The sequence below is a fragment of the Malus domestica genome, chromosome 11 (genome assembly GCF_042453785.1).
Source record: "Malus domestica chromosome 11, GDT2T_hap1".
NCBI lineage: Eukaryota > Viridiplantae > Streptophyta > Magnoliopsida > Rosales > Rosaceae > Malus > Malus domestica.
The window spans coordinates 30,396,982-30,407,510 of NC_091671.1; the positions used below are offsets into that span (position 1 = coordinate 30,396,982).

Genomic DNA, 10,529 nt, shown 5'->3' on the forward strand with positions numbered 1-10,529 from the left:
AAGGACCTTGATAAAAAATTGATAAGGAATAAGGTTCCAATCAAAGGAAAACTAATGATAAGGGCTTGAAAACTTTAAATGTTAACCAAAAACTATGTACTAACTTTATTTAATGGTTAGGACAAAGCCCAATATTAAACTAGTCCAATTAAAATGGTCCAAACTACAAATTTTCGATTTTGCCCCGACGGCAAGTCTTTGTTCGTTTATCATCTCTTCCTTTCTTCTCTTTGCTATTCCCTGCCTCCATCACCAACTGGAGCTGCAAAGCGAGAGAGAGAGAGAAGCAACCAGAGTAGCAAAGATGATGACCATCCTCTCCTCTGAGACCATGGACATCCCCGACAGTGTCAAGATCAAGGTCCATGCCAAGATCATCGAGGTCCTCACGGGAATAAGACCAGAAAGAGGAAGCTGAAGGTCAAGGCCTGGTTCGGCTCCCTCAAAATCAGCCCCCCATCCGCACCGCTCTCTCCCACATCGGAAATCTCATCACCGACATCACCAATGGGTATTGCTACAAGATGCGTTTGTGTATGCTAATTTTTCCATCAATGCCTCCATCACTAATGAGGCCAAGTCGATCGACACACGTAACTTTTTGAAAGAAGGTGAGTAAGGTGGATATGATGATGTTTCTATCACCCAATGTGAAAAGGTCAAGGATAACCCCATCTTGGATGGAAATGAATTTTTCTCGATCTTGTGCTCTGATAAACCAGAAATGCCATCTTGTATATCAGGAAGTTTCTTGATGGTATCTATATGAGCAAGAGGGGAACCATTGTTGCAGAGGAATGAAGGGTGTTTGTTTTTGTGTTCTTTCTGAATGTAGTTTAATTTCTTCATGGGATTGGCTAGTTATTCCTTTTGTTGGAGAGTTCCTGTGGAAGAAAATATATCAACGGGCAGATGCGGGCTGCGGGTTCTGTTGAATGTTTGATTGTATTGCTGTTTTTGGTAAGAAATTAGAGAGGAAAATATTAAATATCTGCCATGGTTGATATATTTGATACATTTCATAGAGGAATACTGGAGAAACTGATGGATTTAAGTACTTGAGGGAAAGTTTGTTGGAAATGTGCCCTAAAGCCAATCATGTGATGATACTTTACGGACATTTCACATGTTAAACTAATCCAGTTTAACATATAAAGGGCATAAATTATTGTTTGAGCCGTCTCATATAAATGTTATATGCTTAAACGATAAAGTCCAAGGAATATGTGATTGGGAGAATGTAATCTAATGAAGTTAGATTCTTGAGACCATTCTTTCGTAGACACATCCTAAACGTTCCTGATCATAGGATTGCCAATTGGGCATTGACAGTCCGTTAAGATCGGTACGTACTATGTCTTCTCTCAGGGAGAGTGATTAGTCTCGAATCATTGGTGTGTGTGACATCAAGACAAGTACGGTAGGTGCTCAATAGAGAATGAGTTCACTGAACACGATCAACGAAGAGTTCTCATATTCCATGTCACATGAGAACTCATGGTTGGGATAATGCAAATTAGTCCTTTGACCTGAGGCATCATAGTTGTCTTGTGGTTAAGACCTTGATCTTTGATTATGTCAAAGTCACTCCATCAGGAGGGTGTCCACGGCATCGTTGGGGTCAAGCCACTTAGCTATGGAGACAAGTGAATGCGCAACAAGGGATCTCTAACCTTCAAGCCGCTTGAAGAAGAATACTCTCTGATATGATTTGAATCTCTGATCAGAGTATGAATGAGATTTGGGAATGTGTTCCTAATCACATTCAAGGTAATCATATAAGCACAAGACACACATTGGATAGTAGACATGAGAAAATAAACTATCAAACCAAACAATGTGGTCAAGAGTATTAGATTAGAGAAGGACCGTATTGCATTTGTAATCTCGAACTGAATAGGTTCTCTAACCTCTTCTGATTAGCTTGGGTAACCATGATATGCTGCTAGGTGTCACTCATGGTTTGTGGAAGCCCTAAACGTGTATAATCACTAAAGGGAGAATTGAAAATAGTTTCAATTCACAATCGATGTAAAATGGTTTTAATCGCCCACTACCTCGCTAAAAGGAACCTAATGGATCGCACACCGTGAAAGGTGGAGATTGGAGATTAAACGGAAATGAGTAAGAATGATTAAATGGTTTAATCATTTAATTATGGCAAGGATTAATTAATATGTTAATTAATCAAACGAAAAAGTTCGTTAAAGACTTCGGGATAGTTTTGGACCTTAAGGCCCAATGGGCTTCGAACGTCAAGCCCATTAACTTAAGTTGTATGACAATTTAATGAATAAAGATTCATTAAAGCCCAAAAGCCCAAACATCCCTAAATGGCCAGCCATGATGAAATGAATTAGGGTTTTGGTTGTTTAGGTCACTTAAAGAAGTGACTATATAAATGACTTTATAACTAAAATTCATAAAGGAAAGATTAAGGGTTTATTTTGGGGGAAAATTGGTGAGAATTGTCTCTCCATTTTCTCTCTAAATAGGCCAACACCTTGGAGGGTACATCTAGCAATCCTACTACTCCAAGGTCACTCATTTCTTCTACAATCGAACCTTGGTGTCAAGAATTAGAGGTTCTCAATTTTGGGAACTTGGAGAACCTATTCTTCCATCCAAATCCATGGATCTAAGAAGCAAGGAATGAAGGCCCCTATCTCTTTGGGTGATTAGCCTTTGCTTATGCAAAGAGGAATCTACAAAGGTATTAATTTCAACTCACTTATGTTTTGAGTTGATTATTGGTTCACCAATCTACTAGGCTTTGAATTTCATGGTCATGTTTTGTTTTTGAGTGCATACAAGCATGATTCCGCCTTTAATTGTTAATTGCATGCTATATGATGTTGCTCAAATGAACATGTTTTACAAAATAATTCCTTCAAGTGGTATCAGAGCCTAGGTCTAGTAGTTGGTGAATCCTTTTGGGTTTTGTAGTTCATAAGTTTGTGATTTAAAAGTTGTAATTGTTACAAGCTTTATTCTTGCTTCTTTGAAAGTAAATTTTGTTGGAAAATTTGCTATCTCAAATGTTGTAGATGTTGTTCATATAAGCATGAATATTGGAGCTAAAATTTGGTGCCATGCTTTTGGGAAAATTCGGCCAAATCCAAAGGGTGAATTTTTGGGTTCTTGTTTGACTTGTTAAAAGTGTTTTAATGTGTTCTTTGGAACCCCTAAGTACCCTAGTTTGGTTAGATGTTATTTCCCTTAAGTAAGAATGGTTTTGGAATGTTTTTGGGTGGAAAAAGTTCATGGAAAAATTTGGGTTTTTCATGGATGTTCTTCATTGTTCTTGATGTTCTTGCCAAGAACAAAAAGGTTTGGTGTTTTGATTCAAAGTTTTGATTTATTTCATAAAGTATATGTGATATGTTTTTAAATGATTTATCATGTATTTAAAGTGTTAGATATTTGTATAAATGATGATTGAAATAATTGTGATTGAATTATTTCATAAACTTATCTTACATACACTTGCATGTTTTTGACAAAACTCACAAATCAACACACACACCAACCTTATCCCTCCCCAAAACCAGCCACTCCCTCAAAGGGAGTACTTTTGGGGCTTTTATGCAATTACATAAAGTTTTGATACTTTTGTGTATTTGCACTTTGGCCCAAAAGTTTACGTTTTTACGTTTATGTCCAAAAACGCTAAAGGACAAATTGTTTTGTTCCTTTAATGAAGTTTTTGCATTATTAAAAGTTTGGGTTCTAGTTGTATTTACATGAAGTAGTGACTTTTGTGTATTATACAAAGTGACCCCAAAAGTTTTTGTATTTGCAATATGGCCCAAAAGTTGAGGTTAATTGCAAGATGACCCAAATAGGATGAGAACAAAATTGTTTTGTCTCTTTAAATGAGAATTGGATTTTCATTTTGTTTAGCTCCATTTAAATCAATCTTATGGATACAAAAACCAAATGAAAATGTTGCATTCATTTAATTAGTTAAAGTGTTAATTAATTAAAGGGTGATTATGAACCTAAGCCTAATATAATTGAGCTATGTGAAAGGCGTTTCAAATTTGTTTGAACCATGGGAATGTGTAGATTAGATTTTGGTTGTAATTTGATTTGATCAAATGTTGTAAAAGGGCTTAAGCTCTTCTTTACTTTAAAGTAATTTGTATTATGCAAATGTTGTAATGAGCATAAGCTCACATTTACTTTGAAGTACTTCTTTCTTGCTTTATTTGATATGCATGAAAATGAAGTAGTTGGGTCCAACGCCCATAAGACAACACGCCTTAATGTGATTAAACGCGTAACTAAAATCAATCACCATTCCTAGACCGAGATTCAACACAAGGCTCGTGTTGAATCTAAACAAAGGTTCATAATCATCATAAGGCCCTAAGGCAACTATATAGTCCATCAAATGAATGCAAAGTTTATGTTAGTAGTATCATATACTCTTGCTTTAAAAACGTTTTAAAAGCATAGTGGGAGTATTATGTACAACTAAAACAATGAGATGGAAAAATAGTTGTAATAGGACCAAAATTGTTTTAATAGAGATTAAAATGAATGTTTATATGTGATGAGACCAAAAACCCTCAACCAAATCATTATTAAGTTGATAAGCGTGAGAGTGCTTTGAACACTCTTTCGTGGCCTTCCACCGTGGTAGGCTTCAATCGTGTGTGACTCGTACAATGTATTCGTCCAGTTCTGGGGTTGCAAAGTATGTGCTTACATTCAGGAGAAGCCTATACACATATGATGAAGTGAAAGGTAGGCAACAAGTGTGGCCAATATGGAGTTCTTCTGAGGTCATTCTTGAACCCCTACTTGAACTAGCATGGTGGGAATGACTTAACTAAGTGCAATGGTGCCAATATGGAGTTCTTCTGAGGCATCATTCTCTAGAGGCCAAACGAGATGGGTACTTGCATTAGTTGCAAATGAGTAAGCGTACTCTCTCATTATTATTGTTGCTAGCCAATATGGAGTTCTTCTGAGGTAGGCTTGGTAATAGTGAGCCTCCCATAACCTACTAAGAGTTTCATCTAAAACTCTCGAATTCCAATGAGGGATATGGAATTTGCCAAAAATAGTGGGTGATGCTATTTGATTTAAAGACCCGAATCAAATGGCTTAAAATCAATCAATTTATATTCGTTATGTATTTGATTACCAATATATTTGCAAACGCTATCCAACACTTGACAAATAAAAACCGAATGTTTTAGTTTCCGTACTTAGGTACCACAATCCCAAAGAATGTCTTAAAAGGATTGCATATGTATCTAAGTAGTCTCTTCCTCACAATCTTACTATTGATAATGTATCATTAGAAGAATATGTTAGAAAAGGTCTATCATAAAGAGGACAACACTTTTAAATGTCATAATTCTTCAATTACAATTTGTTGTATGAAGAAATAGGAGTTGCTTTGAACAACTCTTAGTCAATGCAAACACTAGTGCTTGTTTCTTTGTTAAATGAACAAAGAACTTGAGAAGAAAGCACAAAGGCATGAACACTTTATGTGCCATGATTCTTCACTTACAAATTGTTGTATGAAGAAATGAGAGTTGCCTTGTACAACTCTTGAAGGTTTGTAATTATGTTTAGAACATAATGGTTGGTTGACAAAAATAGTCCATTAACATGGACTTATGATGATTTTGAATCATTGAATGTTGAAGTGATAAACCACTTAACGAGACGGAAACTAGGCAAGGACTTCACCTTTGTTTCCCTATACTAATCATTCACTAAGTTTATTGTAAACTGTGTAGTGAAAAAAATAACCACATGCTCTCCAAAATGTTTGATGTGTATAACACAATTGAAAAAGGTTTCAAGAGAGATAGTGGGAGTTTAGGGACCATGACTATTGTAGTCAAAGGAGAAGTCAAATAAAGAAGATAAATAACTCCAAGGGAACAAACTTTCTTTATGAAAGGATGGACATTGGAAGGGGTATTTGCAAGAAATGTCTTGCAAGTGTCAAGAACACACCTTTCGAAGGTGTTGAAAAATGTTCTTGAATAGTTCAAAACAGTTGGTTCTTCTACTTGAATGCATGATTCCGTATTAGTAACTATGTTTTACAATTGTTGTAAAAGTGTGACTAATAAGAAGTAGAAGATATATGAGTGAAGAAAAGGTGCTTCACATTCGGAAAGTGAATCAAATGAAAATCTCTGCGAAAGCAGATGGTACTTACTTCCTCATATGAACTACCAAAGAGATTGGAAAAACATAGATTGTCTTTATATTCCAATTTTAAGGAACTAAATTCCGTCACTATGTGAAATGGATAAATGTTTTGTTTGACAAAACAATGTTCTTTATTAATCAATGATTAGATTATGGTAATCTAATTAATTGTCTCTATAGTAGAGATAATATGGTAGTGTTAACTGTTTAGAAAATAATGATGCTTAAAACCCAAAAGGTTGCAAGGAAGTGACTAATCCCAACTAAGTTGTGATTCCTCTAAAAACATAAGTTATGAGTTGGTGAAAGATGGATGCTTTGGATCGTTAGATCCGGATCCAATACCTTCTTGTTAAAATTGTATAGAGGCGAAATGTTCGAATCTTTATTCTTTTGGAAAGAAGAAAGAATCACAAAGTTGTTGAGGTTAATTCACTAAGATGTTTGTGGCACTTGTCCACAAACATAATACTACTCATGTTGAATAACATTCACCGAAGATCACTCTCGGTTGGACTATAGTTTATTTTGAATAAACACAAGTCCGAATACTTTGCAAAATGTTTCAAAGAATTCAAGAAATGTAAGTTGATGAGTAAGGCATCTAAAGTATTTACCTCCTTAGATTTGATCCAAGGAAAGGTAACACTTTAGATGAGTTTCCTTGAAAGATATCAAGGAAAATAGCATCATAAGATAATGTATTTCTCCATTAGGAGAAGAACGAACTCGAATAAGATTTAGTTCGTTAGATGTTATCTATTACCCATATATAGGATATATACTTCTAAAACAATATGATTGTCAATGAGAAGATCTTCCAATATTTTCATAACTCCATAAGATGTAGTTTGAAAAGAAAGACAAATCTTAAGCATGTTAAGATTTGGGGTTGTGTGCTAATAAGCAATATTTGTTTGATAACAATCTTGCAGGATATCCTTAAATAACTTTTGGATATCGCTTCTATAAACCAACTAACAAATGTTGTTTTGTTGGGTAGTTCATTGTAATTCTACAATGTGATTTGCCTAAAAGCAAATGAACGAGAGATAGAACTCAAAGAATGGGTTCTTTGAAAGACAAGAAAGTAATCAACAAATATAACAACCTAGTTCCTATACCTCAAGCTCCAAGGTAGTCGATAAGGATTTATAAACCGTCTCAGTTGAATGGTTTTGAACTTTATGACTATGTCATAGAGTTGCACCTCTTAATTCGAAAGAAATAAGAATGAAAATCCTTATGACTACATTGAGTGCATATACGATATATACTCAAGGAAATGGTAAAGTACCATTTGACTCGAAATAATGAAACCTTCAAAGCTAATTGGTAGCTTAAGGTGACTACGATCAAATAGAATGGTTGACTTTAAAGGAACAATTTTTGATGTAGTCTTAATTTCAATTAATTCGAAGATTCCTAGCTACAACTAAATGGTGATTCAATGTTTGGACATAATATGGGTTTCCGAAACCATTATTAAGATAGTCTTGATAATATATGTCTAAAACTATAAATCACAAGACATGTAAGTTGTAGAGATCCATCCATCATGGATCTTAGCAAGTTAGTGGGAGCTATTTGCATTTTATGTGAAAAAGGATCAAATCGTTTGATTTCTCATAAAGATGCAAATAAATCTTTTGTTTACTAGGTTTACAAAAGATTAGTGGGAGTTAATCATGTTCCTAAAAAAAAATTAAATATATATGATATATTAATTTTGGAAATGAAAAGAATACTTCTTCGTTAAAGTTATGACTTTAATACATTATATGAAGATAGAATGTATATGGGAGATATAGTCTATATACATGGGATGGAAATCTATAATGATATATTTCATGATATAATTGGATTATATCAATCCCTAATAATAGACAATGGATGCTAGGAAGTTTCTCATATGATGATAAACTTCAATAAGAAGGACGATTCTAGTGAGACTAGCAAGTTGCCCTTCTCAAAGGGAATGTGCCCCTTTGACTCCCAAAGAAATAATGCGTAAATTGAATCATTTATGCATACGCAGAAAGGTGATTTATGTATTTCATATTGTATGAAAAACATTGATATGAGTTGTACCTAGAACGGTACAAGATGATATCAGTGCAATCCCAGGATCAGAACCATGGAAACTGTCAAGTGAGTCCTTAAGTATTTAAGAAATACTAAAGGATAAATTCCTCAAAGATCGAGGAAGAATCAAAGTGACGTAATGGAAGCGTAAATGTATTAGATTATGAATCTAATCCTTCATTGGATGTTTCTTCATTATGAATGAAGAGATAAACAGATATCTCTTTATTATGACTAAAGAGATATTTGGATGGAAACTTTAAAGTAATGACTTTAGTGTGTTCCATTATGAATGCAAGATATATTGCCATATAGAAGTTTACAACAATGTTGTTTGGATGGGAAAGTTCATTTATGAACTCTCTATTCGATTCCAACCAGAAAGTGTATGACACTAATGGGGCGATAGCTCAAGCCTGGGAATCAAGGTCTCATCAAAATCCGAACACAAATGAGAGACTGAACCACATGATTGAGAATCATGTATAATGGTGACGTCGTTATTCTCAAGGTTGCTTCTGTGGATAACACATATAGATATCCACTGCCTAGGCCTACAATTCAGCCATTTATGAAATGACTACAGAAGAGGTATCATCATTGATGATCAAGCTGATTGGCTCTAGTGCAAGTGGGAGATTGTTGGAAATGTGCCCTAAAGCCAATCATGTGATGATACTTTACGGACATTTCACATGTTAAACTAATCCAGTTTAACATATAAAGGGCATAAATTATTGTTTGAGCCGTCTCATATAAATGTTATATGCTTAAACGATAAAGTCCAAGGAATATGTGATTGGGAGAATGTAATCTAATGAAGTTAGATTCTTGAGACCATTCTTTCGTAGACACATCCTAAACGTTCCTGATCATAGGATTGCCAATTGGGCATTGACAGTCCGTTAAGATCGGTACGTACTATGTCTTCTCTCAAGGAGAGTGATTAGTCTCGAATCATTGGTGTGTGTGACATCAAGACAAGTACGGTAGGTGCTCAATAGAGAATGAGTTCACTGAACGCGATCAACGAAGAGTTCTCATATTCCATGTCACATGAGAACTCATGGTTGGGATAATGCAAATTAGTCCTTTGACCTGAGGCATCATAGTTGTCTTGTGGTTAAGACCTTGATCTTTGATTATGTCAAAGTCACTCCATCAGGAGGGTGTCCACGGCATCGTTGGGGTCAAGCCGCTTAGCTATGGAGACAAGTGAATGCGCAACAAGGGATCTCTAACCTTCAAGCCGCTTGAAGGAGAATACTCTCTGATATGATTTGAATCTCTGATCAGAGTATGAATGAGATTTGGGAATGTGTTCCTAATCACATTCAAGGTAATCATATAAGCACAAGACACACATTGGATAGTAGACATGAGAAAATAAACTATCAAACCAAACAATGTGGTCAAGAGTATTAGATTAGAGAAGGACCGTATTGCATTTGTAATCTCGAACTGAATAGGTTCTCTAACCTCTTATGATTAGCTTGGGTAACCATGATATGCTGCTAGGTGTCACTCATGGTTTGTGGAAGCCCTAAATGTGTATAATCACTAAAGGGAGAATTGAAAATAGTTTCAATTCACAATCGATGTAAAATGGTTTTAATCGCCCACTACCTCGCTAAAAGGAACCTAATAGATCGCACACCGTGAAAGGTGGAGATTGGAGATTAAACGGAAATGAGTAAGAATGATTAAATGGTTTAATCATTTAATTATGGCAAGGATTAATTAATATGTTAATTAATCAAACGAAAAAGTTCGTTAAAGACTTCGGGATAGTTTTGGACCTTAAGGCCCAATGGGCTTCGAACGTCAAGCCCATTAACTTAAGTTGTATGACAATTTAATGAATAAAGATTCATTAAAGCCCAAAAGCCCAAACATCCCTAAATGGCCAGCCATGATGAAATGAATTAGGGTTTTGGTTGTTTAGGTCACTTAAAGAAGTGACTATATAAATGACTTTATAACTAAAATTCATAAAGGAAAGATTAAGGGTTTATTTTGGGGGAAAATTGGTGAGAATTGTCTCTCCATTTTCTCTCTAAATAGGCCAACACCTTGGAGGGTACATCTAGCAATCCTACTACTCCAAGGTCACTCATTTCTTCTACAATCGAACCTTGGTGTCGAGAATTAGAGGTTCTCAATTTTGGGAACTTGGAGAACCTATTCTTCCATCCAAATCCATGGATCTAAGAAGCAAGGAATGAAGGCCCCTATCTCTTTGGGTGATTAGCCTTTGC

At 35.3% G+C, this 10,529-nt stretch overlaps 1 pseudogene; it reads left to right on the forward strand.

Annotated features, from left to right (window-relative positions):
* The first annotated feature begins 304 nt into the window (after nt 1-304).
* Nucleotides 305-936, forward strand: LOC114819386 (large ribosomal subunit protein uL6-like; annotated as a pseudogene).
* Nucleotides 937-10,529: the final 9,593 nt, after the last annotated feature.